An 18,995-nucleotide genomic window follows, 5' to 3' on the forward strand; every position below is an offset into this window, starting at 1 on the left:
CTATACTATACACATATATTTTTGTATTAAAACTGTTTACTGTTGTAATGTTTTTTCGTATTACTAAGTTCAAAGTTTTTCAATAATATAAAGGTAGTATTTTAAAATCTAAAAAGCGTCTAAAAAACATTAAAAAATTATTACCTATGTTTGTTTATTTTTACCATAAAAAGTTTTGAAAATAAGCAATATTTTTAATTCTAGTAACATTTCTTAAGATAGTCTATACTGATTATACATAAAAATTTTTTTTGGCTTTTTTTTATAGAAATATTGTACTTTATATATATCTAAAGCTTGTTTCGAAAATAAATTTTTCTCTAACATAACAAAACTGGTATGTATTATTATTTATTATTTAATTAATTATTTATTTAAATTTAACTTTCTTAAAAAGATATAAAGTATTTTTAGAATACGAAATTTTATGTATCCTTTGATAATATTTGAAAAGTGATCTTAATATTTCAAGTTTTATGTTGTTTATACTCTCTCAATATTATATGACAATTATCATTATAATAAATTCTAAAGCAATTTTTTTATTTTGCTTAATAGATGACAAAATGTAAGCATTAAAAAAAAGATTATTTATTAATTATTTATCAACTCTTTATTATAAACCATTTGTGAAAATGGAACCAAATTGGCATAACCTAACTAATAATGAATTGATATTTACAATGGTTTGAGAATAAAGAAAAAATGTATTCCAAACTCACAATCTTGTTTTATATTTAACAGAAAGCTCTGTTAAGGTTTAAAGGAAGTTGCTTTTTATTTTGTAAAATACAAGTCTTATTTGTGTTTTACTTTTGGTATTGTTTTGAATATATGTTTTATTGATTTTAAATGTTGAAATATGATATTTGAAAACGAAATCAAGTTTACATCCTAATATTTCAAAGTTAATAAGACATATACATATTTTTAGCAAGCCTCAATTAAATTTTTATTAATATTTTTCAATATTACACATCAAAAACAATAAAGAAAGTATAGTTAACAAATTTTATATTTTGCTACCAAGTGTTTTAAAAAATCAAAAATGTTTAAAATTTGAAAAAAAAAGTTATACTCTCTCGCTCTTATCAAAGAATAACTAAATTCTTCTTCATCTTTTGATTTCTTACTTATAAAATAGTGATTTTTAGTTTTATCAAGTATGAGTTGTCTTATATATATCTATATTTGTGTTAAAAAGTAATTCATAGTTTTTAAAATCAATATTTTTACAGACGAGTCAATGGTGGTGGAGATGTGATGGATAGGAAACAAGATTTCACCGGATTGAATTACAAATTCTGTTTAATAAAACTTTAAAATGTACATTTTCATTTGTGTTTTATTTTATCAATTATTGTAAACACTAAAAATATTTACATTTAGATTTGTGTTAATATGTAACGTTTAACTAAAGTTATTTCACCATGATATGTCATGTCTAATTATTAAAAACAAAAATAACTTCAACAATGCTACCATTAAGAGCTTTTTTTTACCTCAATTTTTAATTAAAATTTGTTATGTTATAAACTTAACTCAAGAAATGTCTTAATTTGAGCTTATTTGTTTCTTAATTTGAGAATTTATTTATTGCTGCTCTTTAATACCATCAGTTTTTTTAAAAACATTTTGAGTACGGTTTTCCAAAATTATTATCTTTATTTCCCAACGACAGACCAAATAAAAATATATGTATTTATTTTTAATGTCCTTATTAGTCATTTTCAATATTTTCGTATTTTTAATAGCTTTTGTCTTTTGATAGATGAAGCTGTCTTCAAACGGGCGATACCACGTATTAATTATTTTACATGTGACTATAATAATGATTTGATTATGATACAAAATTTGTACCCTTTGCTATGTCTGTATTTTATTTGAATAGCTCTATCAGTTTCATGTTTATATAACAGAGGTTTACTTACATATGTGTGACAAATTTTAAGTTCAAGATTTTAACTGGAGCAAGAATAAACTGGTAATTTTCAAATAAAAGGGTTAAACATATTAAGGTAGGGGTGGGCAACGTACGGCCCGTGGGCCGGATCCGGCCCCCAAACCTTTTTTAATTTTAAATGGAATCCGGCCCGCGGACAACATTGATCCGGCCCGCAAGTGGATGATCCGGCCCGCTAAGCGTTTTCAAAATTTATATAAAACCCGGCCAGCCAATTTAATTATTACAAAACGTGTACAAAACCTTTTTTAAACTATTTAATTAAACAAAACTGTAAGACTTTGACCCTGAAAACCTTTGTTAAAATGGCTTATTATTTTGTGGTGATTAAACACTATTTTGTTATAGTATCTTGTTCTGTTTCAAGTCAGTTGAAGTAATCCTTTCTCAAATTATCCAAAAGCAATTGTTTGCTGAACTAACTTTGATGATCTTACCTACCATAATGTTTTCATAAAACATAGACGTGTCAAAAATTGCTGTCTTTACCAGTATTGAGTTGTTTTTTAAATGTTTAAAAAAGGGGAAAAAAAAACTTTTTAAACATCGACAAATTTTTTAAGTCACATTGCTCAAATTTAAACTTTTGTCAAATGTTTTAAGTTTAGACTACCATTTGCACTTTTTCTGCTATTTATTTTCATTAAGGACTTTTTGATTAACTATATGGTTAAGTTTAGTGATGACCAATTGATGACAATAGTTTCACTTGATAATAAGTTTGGTCGTTGTTTTGTAGACTTTTAACAATTAAGTGAAGAATTCGACATTATTTCATTACTGTCGACGTTTGACACCGAAAATGTACTTAGTAATATTGTTAGAATTGTTGAACTTCAATGTGGCATTAAACAAAAAGAAAAGTTCAAAACTGAAACATTGACAGATTTTTTGACCTATTTAACAAGTAAAAGTTTGTTAATTTAAAAAAGATGACAATGAAGTTATTTGTTCTTTTTGAGTCTACATATTTTTGCAAACAAACATTCTTAACCATGCATATAAACAAAAGTAAGCTGTGTTCAAATCTTACTGATACCAATTTGCAGTCATTACTGAGAATATCTACTTCAAATAAACTTCCAGATTTTAAACAACTTGTTAAAAACTTTTATGATCCAAAAATGTCTCAATGATTTCTTTGCAGTGTAATTATTCTTGCTAAATTCTTTAAACTTAACATTTAAAGTATAATGTGACAGTTTTATTTTTTAGTTTTTCGTTTAGTAGTATTTTCACTAGTTAAATCGATTTTAATCTAAAAGTCTAACTAAACTAAAATGTTTGTTATGCTGAAAATATATATTAAATTTTTTTTTTCAATATTTCGTTATATTATGTTAGTACTGTTAGTAAAGTATTTTAGGTGCACTGTTTGATTAATATTTTTAAAGTACAGAATTTAGTTAAATTTCGTAAGTTAATTATAACTATTTGATATTTTGGAAGTAAAAGTGTCAAAATTTCAAGTCAAAGTAATTTGTAATCTAGGCTTAACTGTTTTTTAAATAAGTTAATATGACAATTTGAAATCAAACATAAAATTTTTGTGTTTTTATAAGATAGATTTCATGTATTATTTATCGAGCCGAAGTTTTTCAACTTCTAAAGTTGACCATGGAACTAGTTGTGTTGTTCGATACTTCATACATTTAAAGACAAACACTTCCGACCATAAACATTAACAAGGATAAGCTATCTTCAAACCTAATCGGTATTTCAGTGCACTTGCAGATTTTCCAAAACTTTCATGCAACTAGATTTAAACAACTCTAATACATGATCAACCTTTAGTGTTTCATCGAGATCTTTTATTTATTTTTTTTGCTTTTTATGGTAAAACTGTTTATTATATCAGAATTATTTTTGTTTTGTTTCTTTTATACAAAAAAATGTAATGAATCGTCTTAAGCTTAATTAAATTAAATAATAGTAGTTTAATATTGTATTGTTTGTTAACTTATGAAAAAATATTATCACTATAAACTCCAGATAAGGATTTTCAAAATTAATTGATTTCGAATAGTTAGCACTTTTTTTATGTTTTAGCTTGAAATGTTAGGCTCGAGTAACTTTTAGTAACCAAATTGTATTTTTTTTAGGACTAACTAGTATTAATTCGGTCCAGAGTTATAATATATATAGAATTATGAATACTTAACTAAATTTAACATAAAATTTCATACTTGAGAACCTTGGTAATTAATGTATTGATTCAAAGTTCTGAAATACCGATTAATAAGCATCTAACCAGATCAAAATCTTTTTGAAATTATCTTCCATTCGGATCCAGATCTTTGTCTAAAATAAGTATTTAGCCGGATCCGGATAATATGTTTAAAATGGGATCCGGATCTAAAAAAGGATCCAGCTGAATCCAAAAGATCACTAACTTGAAATGATCCGGCCCGCTGAGGACTATATTTTTCTGGATCCGGCCCGTCAACTATTTACGTTGCCCACCCTTATATTAAGGAGTATATATATTATCTATAGTTTTTGCCATGGGGTGATTATGAATACATGTTTAGGGATCCCTGCAAAAAAATATTTCTGTTTACTTGTAAAAATAAAGTTTACAATATCATGATTTTTTCTAATCATACCGAAAGTTGTCAAATGTTAAAGGTAATACTAAAAGTTTGTGAGAACTCAATTAACCACAAAATTAGTTTTTGGTGTTTCATTTGTTGCGGTTCTTGCTAGTTTAGAAGACTTGCTAATTTAAATGTTTTACTTGTGCCAATATTTAGTAGCAAAAGTTCCTACTGAAACATACTGACTGTATAAATGAACAACTAAGGATTCACAATCATTAACTTGATAAATAACTTTTACTTGCTGGTGAGTGCATTGCTTTCAAGTTTTTTTCTTAATATAAATTTTATGAAGGTAGTAAGCAGTTTTGATAAGTAGTATGTTAATAAGTATTGTTAGATTAATGTCAAAAATTGACCACATTGTAAAGTTTTAAGTCGTTTTCACAGTAAAGCTAATACATTATATATGTGATTATATAGAAGCTCTATTTGTTCATCACTATTGTTATAGCCTTCTAAAAAGTATTGCTAATTATTAAATTGTCATAAAAATGTTTTTTTCCTCAACTATAGGACTTTCTTAATATAATGATACCAGCTTAAAGCTATTTTATTATTTATGTGTTATTAGACCCTCTAAAATTAGTATCAGTAATTAAGTTAAGGTACTTAGATTTGCTATTTTATAAGTTATTACAGTCATTAGCAAGGTTTAAAATATTTTATTGCTTTAACAACAGTAAATAAATTTTATATGAGTTAAGGTTACTGCTTTAATTAGGTGACTGCAATTAAAGTAAAAATAATAAATCAATGATATATGTACTTAAACTGTTTTGTTATATATTTTTCCTTATATGTTTTAAAACTTTGATTATTTTTTTCTTATACCTTGTTTAGACGAATTAATGCAAAATTTGTATATAATTATTAATTTAAAACTTCTATTAAATAAAAATCTCGATATGATTTATCATTAAAACCCATGTAAAACAAAGTATTTATCGATAACTCATTAAAAATTAAAAAAAAAAGTATCTTAAGTGCTGAATAAATTGCCAAAACATGCGAACGAAAACTGTGGTTTCTTGTATAAGAGTTTTGTTTTTTACTTAATAAAAGTATTTGAAAAGAAATCGAAAAATTAAAGAAATTTAGCTAATTTAGAAATTGATTAACAAAGTGATCAAGTTAAAATTCTAATTTTTTAACGTATATTTTTTTGTAGTTAATCCATCCTGGAAATAAATTTTAAGTAGTTTCAGCATTCTACTTACAAAAGTTTTTCATGATTTATAACAACTATCTAAAAGCATTTATACAAGTTTTTTTTATAACGCTTTATGATGTAAGAAAAAACCTATTGAAAAATAACTTAACTGTAATTAGCACTTATACTTTTTTTTTCAAAGCGTTAAAAAAATTACTAAAAGCTAAAGTCTAGAATATTAAAGCCTGTTATCTTTCAATTTTTTATTTATAGATGATTTTTTAGTAACTTATTTTATTTTAAATAGCAATTTTGTTAAAAAAAATTTTAAACCAAGTTAATTAAAAATGATAAACGACCTACAACGCAATTATACAAAAAAAAATCGTCTTCATTCTCTAATAACTCTTGTCTTATCATACATTATGTATAATAGTTTCAATTTAAACGTTTTATGCCAAAATATGTTTTAATAAACACAATACTGTTTATAGTTTTTGCATACTAACTGAATAATTTTACAGCTACTTTAATTTAAGTATTATTATTGTTAACAGCATAGCTATACCATAAAATACAATAAAACCTGATCAAGCTTTTGAATTTTTTACTGAAATGTTTATTTCTGTGAAAATTTCAACTTAGAAGAGGTTTAACTTATAAAAAAGTTTTGGTTCGGAAAATACTTTCTACCTTCTACGACTTTTAGATGTAATAAATTTACTATCATGTTGTTCTCTAAAAATTCAAAAAAAAAAAAAAACTATTAAAAAGTACGACTAGTAGTGTGTAAATAAATTAACGTTTAATATGTACTGCGCAAGGACTCACTTTATCCAAAATTGCTAAAAATTTCTATAAGTTTATAAGTTTATTCTTTTATAAAGAATGTTGCATAACTTTAATAAAAAGTTCACAAACATAAAACAATTATAACATCAGGGCAGTTTTATGAAAAAAAAGCAATTTCGACCAAGCTACGTCCCTCGTACAAAACAACTATAATTTAAGTTTTTTCAACAAGCCAGAAGTTTTATAACCCTACTTAACAAACAATTTACTTTGGTAATCTCCAGCTTATGAAACTATGATGTTGCTTTAGTATCAACTAAATGAAAAATAAAGTCACTGCATTATGATAGCTTATATCAGTATTACAAAATTATATCTTTCTAGTGTTGAATGTTTAAACTATTAATCTTTTTGTTAATAAGTGCTCTATAGTATAATTGTTAACTTAGTAAAAGTTTTAGTTTAATGTTTAAAAAAAAATAATATCTGTAACACATCTGGAATAACTTAAATTGTTATAACTATTTTTTTTATTAATTTATTATTGTATTTAACTAATCATAGCATTACAGAAATTTGGTCTAAAAGTTTTACAATCTTCAAATAGCTTCGATTGAAAATAAAGACAAGATTTATTTTGTAAATTATCAACAATTTGTTTTCAAAAGAGTTGAATAATTTTTTGAGTTTACACATTAAGCTTACTAATTAACCCACAACTTAAAATAATTTGAAAAAAATGAAATAATCAGTAAAGCTTTTGTGGTTAAAAGCCGGTAGCTACCTTATAAGTACCACAAAAGAAACTTCCTTTTAACTTTAGACAGTTAAGATTCAAACCTACATCAATGGAAAACTTCATCATTTATTTAGAACTTACACAGCTCTTAATATAAACCGTTCAAAAGAACTTTTTATCAACAGTTTTATTAGGTAGAGTTTCAAAAAAACAATTCTCAAAAAACCTTTTATAACTACATAATCAGTGCTAGTAGAACTAATTTGCTTCAAAAAACGTTCTTTAATTATGTTAGACAAAAGACAACATCGTTTAATTAAGTAATATAATATGATAAAAAAAAAGCTGTTCATCTCATAATAAAAAAGAAATTTTTTTTTTTTTGTAAATTGTCTAACATAGAAGATTTTACTAAGTATGCTTTTATAAACAACTAAAGTAGCTTTTCTAATAAAATATGATGAACAGCATACGTAAAAAATGTGGGTAGGTTTCACTTTTGCACGAGCGTCACTTTTGCTCGAGGTGACACTTTTTCACGAGCGTCACTTTTGCAAGAATAGTCACTTTTGCACGAGGTGACACTTTTGCATGGCAACTCTTCTACACAAGCGTCGCTTTAGCACCAGGGACACTTTTGCACGGTGTCACTTTAGCACGAAGGACATTTCTGCACGGCAACTTTTTTACACGCAGGGTTAGTTTTGCACGAGGGGAAACTTTTGCACGGCGACTCTTTTGTACGAAGGGTCACTTTTGCACAAGGGAACACTTTTGCATGGCATCACTTTTGCACCAGAAAACACTTTTACACTCAAGGTCATTTTAGCGCGGCGTTATTTTTGCACGAGGTTACACTTTTGAACGGCGACATTTTTTCACGATGACAATTTTTTACGGCAGCATTGTTGCACATCGATACTTTTGCACAATGGAAACACTTTTGCATGTCTTCACTTTTGCACGAGGAAACACTTTTGAACGGCGTGATTTTAGTACGAGGAGACACTTTTGCACGGCGACATTTTTCACGATGACAATTATTAATTGCGGCTTTGTTGCTTAACGATATTTTTGCACAACGTCAAATTTTTACGATGAAATTTTTGCACAGCGACATTTTGGCACTACGACTTTTTCGCACGGAACATCAATTTCGCATGCAGTCCAATTTAAAGTTTTTTAGCTAGTACCAAATCTGTAACATAAAAAAAAACTAAAAACAAAATTTTCTCTAACATAACTATATTTCAGACAAAAACGAAATGTTTAAAATCTTAAACAGTAAAAGTTAATGTTAGAAAAACAAACTAATGAGATAATAAAATTATTTATAAAAGATTCTTAACAGGAACAAAAAAATAAATTTATTTAGAAACTAGGATAAAAAAATGTTTAAAATAAAATGTTCATCCAAGATTTGTTTTGCTAAAACTTCAGGTCTTTCCAGGTTGTTTTTAAAATTTATTAAATTCTAAGTTTTACTAGTTGTATTTTTCCTTAAACTGTCAAATTACAGATATTTCTAAGTATCTTATATTCATTTAAAGTATCAAGAGATACTATCACCAGCATTACATGATTTTAAAGTGAACCAATGAAAGTTACATTTGGTAGTTTGAACTTAAATTCATCTGCAAGAAATAAAGGATATAGAGATATTAATCAATCACCAGACAGAATGGTTAAATTTAGAATGTAGCTAAACCTTTAACTTAATTGTTTTCAAACTCTACTGTTTTGTTATTGAGTTAAATTATTTTTTTTAAATTATTTAACATAAAATTTTTTTAAACATTGTTAATAATAACTTAAGCACTATACAGTTTTTAATTGAACAACTACATTAATTTTATAAGTTGATTAATTGTCTTTTCAATTAGTTATTATTGATTGCTTGAGTAAATTGTTTTATTTTTACAGTTTAAGCCATTTTTATAAATTTCAAAAATTTGCAAAATTAGTTTACTACTTTAATATTATAAAAACTTTCATAAAATCAGGGTTGCCACTTTACCTGCAAGACTAAAAAAACTTGTAAATATCTGGAATTTGACGGTTTAAGGAAAAAAACAACTGGTAAAATTAGAATTTGATAAACTTATAAAAAAACCTGAAAAGACCTGAAGTTTTAGCTAAATAACCTTGGAATAACATTTTATTTTAAACATTTTTTTTATCTTAATTTCTAAATACGTTAAATTTTTGTCCCTGGTGTGAACATTTTATAAATAACTTTATTTTATCTTTTCGTTAGCTTGTTTCTAACATTAACTTTTACTGCTTAAGATTTTAAACCTTTAATTTTTTGCCTTTAATATAGGTATGTTATAAAGTTTTAGTTTTCAGTTTCTTTTTATGTTACATATTTAATACTAGCTTAAAAAACTTTAAATTGACCTGCATGCAAAATTTATATTTCGTGCAAAAAAGTCATAGTGCAAAAATGTCGCAGTGCAAAAATTTCATCGTAAAAACGTGACGTTGTGCAACAATGCTACCTTAAAAAAATTGTCATCGTGAAAAAATGTGGCCGTGCAAAAGTGTCTTCTCGTATATAAATGATGCCTTGCATAAATGTCTCCTCATGCAAAAGTGACGCTCATGCAAAAGTGTTCCCTCGTGCAAAAATGACCCGTTCCTATAAAATATATAATTTGATTCTAAGCCACTCAAATAACTTTAGTTATTATTTGTAATAATTTGTAAGCTACCAATTTATTAGAATAAAAAGTTTAATACATGAAAGTGTATTTTTATCATTAGTTAAGAAATTAAATAAAAAAAATTTGATTGACTAATCAATTGTCAGCCATAAAACCTAAGCATATTATTTTCTTATAATTACAATACATTTTTAGACCTATTTACATTTTGTTTGATAACTTTGCTTTAAGAACATTTAAAAAACTTTAACTTTTTAATGTTTAATTTAATTTTATGACAATATTTTAAATTTTTTTCTTGAATAAGTTAGGACAAGTCAAAGAAAGCTGTCGAAAAACGTTAAGTTTATAGTTTTGAAATAGTTTCGTAAGTAAATTATTAAAGATCTATGTCAAATTTTTCATTTTAAAGTTTACTAATAAATAATCGGGTAGAAAACTAACAGTAGATAAATTACTTTTTATTTTCAAATGAGTTATGTTCTTTAGAAGTTTTACTTTACAGTCCATATCAGTCCTTAAATATTATATTTTAGTATGTTAGTAAATATGTATTTCAAAAAATATTATAACTCATTGATGTGTTTTATGCAGGTCTAATTAATAATATATTTTTCAAAAATTAGTTCTATATAATTTATCCTTTTTCATATGCATTTCATTGTAAACGGTTTTGTTAAGTTTTAAAAATTTAAAATCATCACTTAACTAGACTGTAAAGAATTCAAAAATAAGCATTTAATTTTTAAAGCAAAAAAGCAAAATGAAGTTTTATTAGTAATTGTCAATATTTTTTTTGTAATTTACTTTATTAAAAAAAACGTTAACATTACTTAATTACTTCATCATAGTAGTTAAAGAGTTTGTAATTTGAAACTTATCGTTAATTGTTTTTATTTAAAACTTATGAACAAACTGTTAAGTATATTTGATAACATTTCAATCAATTTTTTTATTTGTATGTTTTTTTTTTCATGCAAATGTAATAAGCTTCTACAACATTTAATTTTCGATTTTTTATAATGCTTGCACAATCACAGTATAAAAGCTCAGATATAGTTGTTATAATATAATTAAAACCTATTTTAAAACTTGAAAAAAGTTACTTTAATTACGACGCTTGAGCTTAAAACTTTGAAAGTATTTTCGATACTTTTTTTTTTTTTTACAAACGTTTCTTAAAACAAAATAAAACTTATATTAAAAGAAAAACAAAACTTAGGTAAATAAGCTAACATAGTTTAAAACAAATCATAAGTTAAAAAAATAATATTTTTAACTTTTTTAAAGCCAAACTTAACTTTTCTTTATATGCTTTGACATTCAATATATTTTACGAAATAAAATAACATCCAAAATATAATAAAATTAAAAAAAATGATACCTTTTAATTTTTGTGCATGGGTAGTAAATAGTGGAAATAAATAATAATTACTAAATTAAACTTATTTTTTTAATGTTATGAATTAAAAAAAACATTTTTATCATTGAATTAGTTTGAATCGTTATTTCAACTAACATTACCATAAAACATCACAGCTTTTTTTTTATATAATAGTTTGAGCCTTATAACTTTAAGGCCGAAAATAAATGGAGCGAGCGGCAATGGAAAAACGTTTTGATTATTTTTTGTTTTAAATTTGTTTGCTGCAAGTAAAACGAGTGTTTGTGTGATTTGCTTTCATACGTAAGCAAGAGTTTATAAATATGAAAAATGAATGAAATTAAAATAACGTTTTATACACGTCCTAAAAGTTTACTCTATATCGTTAAACTAAAATGAGTCGAGTTTTAAACATTGAAACATTTTATTAGTTAAAGAACTATAGCTTTCAATTTTCTTTACAAAATTTTGTCGCACTAATTTATTAACATTTAATTCAAAAAACAATTGTTTCAACTTTTTTTTCAACTTTATGATAAATTTTATTTTTTTATGGTTTTAAAATCAATTTTTGATTATATTAATAAACTTTTATTTTATTTAAATTTATTTTTAAAGAGAATAACAAAATGTCAACAACTAATCATGTAATCGATCTAAGTTTAATCCACATAATTTAAAACCAACTTATATTTAGTTAAGTCTTAGGAACGAAAAAGTCTTTAGCCGTTGTAAGAAATCATTTTACTTCAACTAACAACGAATTATTGTTATAGTAGTATTACTTTTCAATAAACAAATTAAAAAAAAGTTTAATCATCATATTTATAAACATTTAACAGTCACTAAGATACCACTCATAATTATAATATGTTTTTTAGTGTTTAAATGTTTAAACAAATATCCGAATGTTCGTCTAAAATTTTTTTCAGGACTTTTTTAGTTTCATAAAATTAGTAGCACATTTATATCTCTTGTGTCTCTAACATTTTACACTATTTAATCAATTTTAGGTTTTGTGAAATTTATAAAAAAAAATTATATTCTTTTCAACCCTTATAAATTGCACACTTTATTTTTTATCTTCAAATATTTTATTTTATCTATTAAATATCTATTCAAAAACTAAATCTTAATATTAACTAATAAACAATGTTTTTTTTAGAATTTACCTCATAAACTCAATAGTTTATGCTAATATTAAATATATATTTTTAAATCTGTGACTAACCTGAAATTAATAGATAAAAATAATTGGTATTAAAAACAAATAATAAAACATCAAATAGTGTGATTAAAACAGTTAGTATAAGCAAATATAGAGATATGAATTTGAGCAATCATTCGCTTGATAGTTTTTAAAACTTAAATTCGTAAATGAAATTCAAAACATTTTGCGAGCTAAAATCATTTAATGAAATACTTGCGTTTTGTGTCGCATTTAAATTTTTCTTACAAAGCAAATTTATCGCGAATAATTTCAACAGCAACAAAGTAGAAATTTTCATAAAATACTGATTTAATTTTTTAAAAGATTAAGTAGTAAAAAGAAAGCATTTTATTTTACTTTGTTGTAATTGTAAACAGAATTTTAAGAAGTACAAGTAAGTCGTTTTATATGATTTTTTTTTCCGAAATTGATAAATATATAAAGTTTAAATGGATTTTTTATTTTTCATTATTTATTTTGCTTTACGTTAGTAAAAAAAGTAAGCTCACATATAATAAAAATTTTTACTTTTTAACAGCAATATTATTTGTTGTTTTAGTCAGTAAGAAATATGTATAAGTTAGAACTAAATTTTTAAGTTTGAGTTAAAATTTTAATGTTTTTATTAAATAAAAAGTACTTAACTACTTATTTAAAACATTTTAAAATTTTTACGGTTTAGTTTAACCATTTTGTTAACAGCTAAACAAGAATAACGATATCACAAATTTTAAATACATACCTTAATAACCCTCATTCTAGTCGGATAAGGATAAATATTTTAAACGGGTTTGACTGGATCTGAATCTAAAGTTAGTTTCGAGTCTACTTTAAAGTTAAAAAAATAAAATTCTTTTAATTAGAAAGTTTAATTTATCAAAATAAGTAACTTAACTAAAGTGCTGTTTAAAAAATTATAAAGTATTGTTTGGTAATTTTTTTATTTACAATTATTTACTTAAAAACATTTTATTTTGCATCGCATTTTAAGATAAAGAAATGTAATTCAGCGTTTCATTTCTGCGAGCGAGGGAAAACATAAATGCTCGGTTTATCAAATTATTTTAATTTGTACTCAAATTTGCTTGTCTTAAGTGTTTAAAAACCCTCTTGTAGGTCAAATATAGCTCAAATATTTGTAGTTTTCACAGTAGAAAACTTATCATTAAAATTTATAAAAATACGTTAAAATTAATATGCAGTGTTTCAAAGAATAAAAATTTTACTTTCCTAGTTATTAAGTTTTTAACAACTGTAGGAATGATAACTGTTTTAAATACAACAAAAAAAAAAGTCAATATAAAACACGTAATATAAAAATATTATATAAATACGTCAATAAAATTTTTGCTGTGTTTAGTAAAAAGAATAAAACTATTACCTTCCTAGATATTAAGTTAAAACAGCTGTCGAATTTTTACTGCTTAAAATACAGCAAAAAAAAGTCTACTGATATAAAAACAATTTTGAACCTAGTTTGTTTTTTTTTCAACCGAATAAAAAAACACAGTTATTATTTGATACGTAAGTAACTTTAAAGAAATAAAAAATCAATATTATTTTATTCTAAAAAATGTAGTTAGATAAACAATTAATATAAAAACAGTTTAATAAAACAAGTTATCATTTTAAAACAACTTTCTTGGTTAAGTTTACTTATTTTAGTTTAGATTTTTTTTATTAATCCAATATTTAATAGAATTAATGATAATTTTTTTTTTCATGTTTAGCAAGCTAAAATTTTGTTAGTTATTAAATAATATGTCAAAGACAAAATTAGTTAGTAAATTACTTTCATGTTTAACGCTCTTCTTTTAAGGCTTTCTTTTTTAGCATTTTAGAAAAATTAGCTCGTTCTATTATATTAAATGTAAATGAGATTGTTTAGCACACAAAATACACAATTTCTGAAAACTGTAAAGTTATTGCTTTTGTCTGTTTAAAGGTAACAGTTCCATTTATTAACTTGATTTTAAATAAAGAAAAACAAATAGTTTATTTCTACGGAAATAAACATACTTGAACACATGAAGGCTAATATTAAAACTACAAACCGCATTTCAAAAATAATAATGTGCTTATAAAAACCAGTGAAAAGCTAAAAAATACTTAACATTGTGATATAAAAGAAATTTGCTAATAAAATTTAAAGTATTTAACATAAAAACATATCTTGGTCAGTTTAATGTATATACATAGTTTATGATAATATTTTTGATTTTGAAGTGTGCTCATGAAAGAAAAAAACGTAAAACTAATTTGTTATTTGGGTTAAAAATATTGTAGTTACTAGCTTAAGTAAGTTACCGTTTGCAAAAAAAAAAGATAGCTTTCAAATAATCTAAACGTTACCCTATCAAATTTTGTCGATAAAACGAACAGTTTGGTTTAAGGTTTTTTTAATAGATTTATTTCTACTTATGCTTTTAACAGCCGTAAGAATTTATTATAGATTTTTTTTAAATTTATTACTAGCTTTTTATAGTCACTTGTTTTGTCTACAAACTTTTTTCCTAATATAACTTGTGCTTGAATAATAATTAAGTTAATTTTTTGTTTAAAAATTATTTTTTATTAAATTTTTTTATTGTAAATATTAAACTACACTTGCCTTATTTTTAACAAAGCTTTGTTTAAACCTGTTTTTAAGCATCTTAAATTTGTTTTACGAACTTAAAATTCCGGATATAATAATAATTAAACCAATTTTAAACTATTTTTTGAAGTTTTTACATTAATAAAAACAATATTTTTTTTGATATATCTATACCAACTAATTACAAAGAAGAAAATTGTTTGTTTAGACCAACTACTTAGTTGATTCAAAATGTTGCATAAAAAAGAAAGTTGTTGTAAGCTGTTGAGAAGTTGCAAAAGTTGAAATACTAATATTTGCGATGTTAACTTGTGTGAACAATTATGACGTCAGCACGAGCTTATATGTTAAAATTTTATATATTGTGATGTAAAGCAAATTACAACTCAAACTTAAATTAATTTCGACAACATGACTTTTTTGTACATTTTAAAAAATAAAGTGTATTTTAATTATTAAGTTATTAATAGCTTTCTTAAGCAATTTAATAAAACCACAACTAAATAAATACTACTTAGTTAAGTTTACTTAAATAGCTATCATATAACACAGATTAACAGAAATGAAATCTATTTTCAAATCTATAAATACTTTTTATAATTATATTTAAAAGTAACATAAACTTCGTGTAAATAAATAAACTTATATTCGCTAAATTTGAAGCATTGTAGAAAAATCGTTTTATCAATTTTATAAGGCTTAACAACTTTAAAACTTATATGTGCTAAAATATCTAAGACAAATGATAAAATGTTTACAAAACTATAAAAAACCAATAAAATTAAACATATTAATATTTTAAAATTAAATTTATATTAATTTAATTCTACATGGACTTAAAATTTTTATAGGTATTTGACATAATAATATAAAATAATTAAAAAAAAATGTCATTCACATTTTAATAAATTGTGTAAAATTGGTATGAAACATTACACAACAGTTTATATTTAAAAGTATATTTTAATTTATTAATGTTTAGTGTAATATAAATATTTTGTTTTTAAATCTTATTTATTTTAATTGAATTTTATCACTTTAACAAGAATGTGAAATTGAAATGTATAAAAACATTGACAAACAATTTTTTACTTTTTGTCGCATAAATGTTTTTTTTACAACTAAGTTAAAGCATTTACAGAACAACTTGCAAGTGAACTACTTATACTAACACTTCAAATTTCGGGTTTGTAGTTAAAACATATAAAAAACTTTATAGTTGTCAATCTATAATTTGATTCTAATAAATAACTGTGTTTAACAAACAAATTAAGTAGTTTAAGCATATTTAAGTAAAACTAAATTGTTAAAAAAAAACAATCTATTTAAAAAATGTTTTTACATTTAAACTAATTTGAGTTTAAGTAAAAAAAAGAGTATATCAAACTTTTAAAACTACCAGTTGAAGTCATTGAGTAAGTATTTGCGAAAGAAATTTATGATGATTTAAATCAACTTATGTGATGTATAGTTTTTTTTTTGAATTATCATTATAAATTTTTGTGCAACAAAAATAAAGTTTAAACAAAAAATTAGAATATTTTAAAACTAATAAGTCAGTTCAATGTATAAAAATGCTTTATTTGTACTTTTGTATACATTTTTTGATTATTAACTCAGTTTTTATGAAGTTTTATTTTATTAAATTTCTAGTAAAATATTAAAATGATTTAAAGTTTGAACACTTTTGCTAATTGAAGACAACTAAAGTTAACTTAAAAAAGTAAACTTTTTGTTGTTAACTTAATATAGTATGAAATAAACTTAATTTTAGTAGCTAAATAACTTTAGAATAATTATCGACCTGCAGTTTCATGAGCAGCTGTATACTTATATGGTTGTATCAACATTTTAAGCCTTCTAAATTTAAGGCAGAAAATAAAAGTTGGTTTAAAATTTTAAGAGAGAGTTTTCAACACTAAATTAGTTAATAAACAATAAATTTATGAATCAATATTTTTTTTAAACAAATTTACTTTTTTTTATATTTTTGAGTTTTAAGATAGATTTGTTTTGTTGTGGTTTTAAACTAACTTTTACCATTATAAATAGCTTTGATTTTATTTTAATTATTTTGATATAAAATAACTAATTACACTTAGCATTGTTTGAGTTATGAAAAAGTTTATGTGTATTTAGTTTAGACCTCAGATTTAAGAAGCTTTTATTACTTAAATAAAAATAAAAAGTTGCATTTTAGTTTCGAAATAAATAATTGTAAACTTATTATATAAGGTAAGCTAACTATTTGTATACATCTACACATTTCGTTTAAAATATATAAAGTTAACTCAATATTAGAATATTTTCAACATACCCAACTAAACATTATTTATCATCACATGATCAGAAATTTTCATATTAAGATTAAACATACTTTTACCAGTTCTTTTCTTTATAAATTTTTATACATGATAAAATAAGTTAAATTTAGTCTTCATGAAAATTAAAAATTAGAAATTATTTTTTTTTCTGTAAAAAGTCATATCCACATTTTACTAGTTTTTAGTCAACTAACTTGTTTATACTTAAGTCAATTAGAATATAGTTATCACAAACGTAGTTTTTCATGACGATAAAAACGAAATAAACAATAAAAAAAGCTGATGTTAAAACACCTAAATAGCTCAAGGTTTTATAACCATATTCAGGTTTCAATTTATGAAAACATTGTTGTTTATCTGATTTCAACATTTTTTTGTTGTTTCATTAATGAGTTGACTTCAAAAGTTGGTTTTAATATTTCAATTATAAAAAATATTAAATTTTAAAGGTACTACGTAGTTTCAAAATTGTGCGACCATTAATTTTTTTGTTATGTATAAAAATATTTTAAAGTTAAAATAAGCTAATGTTGTCTAATAACTTCAGGCTTTTGATATATCTTTTAAAATTATAGGTAAACGTTAAGTTGTTAGTTATTTAAAAAAATATTTGTAAATATATTGATGAGATACAAAGTTTTAAATCGTATAAAAGCTTTATTGCATTAGCAATAAAACATTTTGTCTGATATTTCAGTTGTGTTTAGTTATTTGTAACTAATAATATTCATGAACAAAAATTTACGATTTTTAAGAATATTCTTCACAAATTTTTTATAAAGCAATTTTTCATGAGCTTTATTTCAAAAGTAAATGCAAGTTTTTTTCTACTAAACTAAATATCTGTGTTATATATAATTAATTTTAAACATTTTTAAAATTACTTGCTTTGTTACAGTATAACACATATGAACTTTTTGAAAAAAAAATCTTAAATATAATTCTTATTCGTTAAACAAGAAAGCATTTTATTAAAAGGTTTAGATTTTTGTAGCTTTGTCATAAAAACATACTTTCGATTTTATTTTTTCAAATGTAGACAATTCAAGTTTATTTTAATGACGCTAATACTTTAAACTTTACATACAGTATTACAAGTAAACTTTATAATTTTAAATTTATGTTAGTTACCATATACTTTATTCTCGAAAAGATGACAAGATTTCTTTTTAAACTATGTACAGTTTTTTTGTCAAACTAATTGTTGTGTAATTTTGATTTATTTTCTACTCGGAACCGAGCAACTAAGTGTATGAGTTAACAACGTTAGAAAAATAAAGCAGAAAAAAACTTTACAATCACGCTATAACAAAACTTGTTTGAAATTGTAAGATTAGATAGTACTTACTGCAATCGAAAGTCCAAGTAGCAAACATTATTTTTAATTTTTATTGAAATAAACTTTATAATTAGTTAACGTATACCATTTCATATACTTATAAAAAGTAAAGCAAACCCATATAGACTCAATTACTCTGACTATTTTTAATATCTTGTGTATAGATTCACCTTACCTTTGTAGTATTTACCATGAAAACATGTTTTTATTTTTCTATATTTTTTGTATTTAT

This window comes from Thalia democratica, chromosome 1 (assembly GCF_965202585.1).
Source record: "Thalia democratica chromosome 1, ktThaDemo2.hap1.1, whole genome shotgun sequence".
Lineage (NCBI taxonomy): Eukaryota > Metazoa > Chordata > Thaliacea > Salpida > Salpidae > Thalia > Thalia democratica.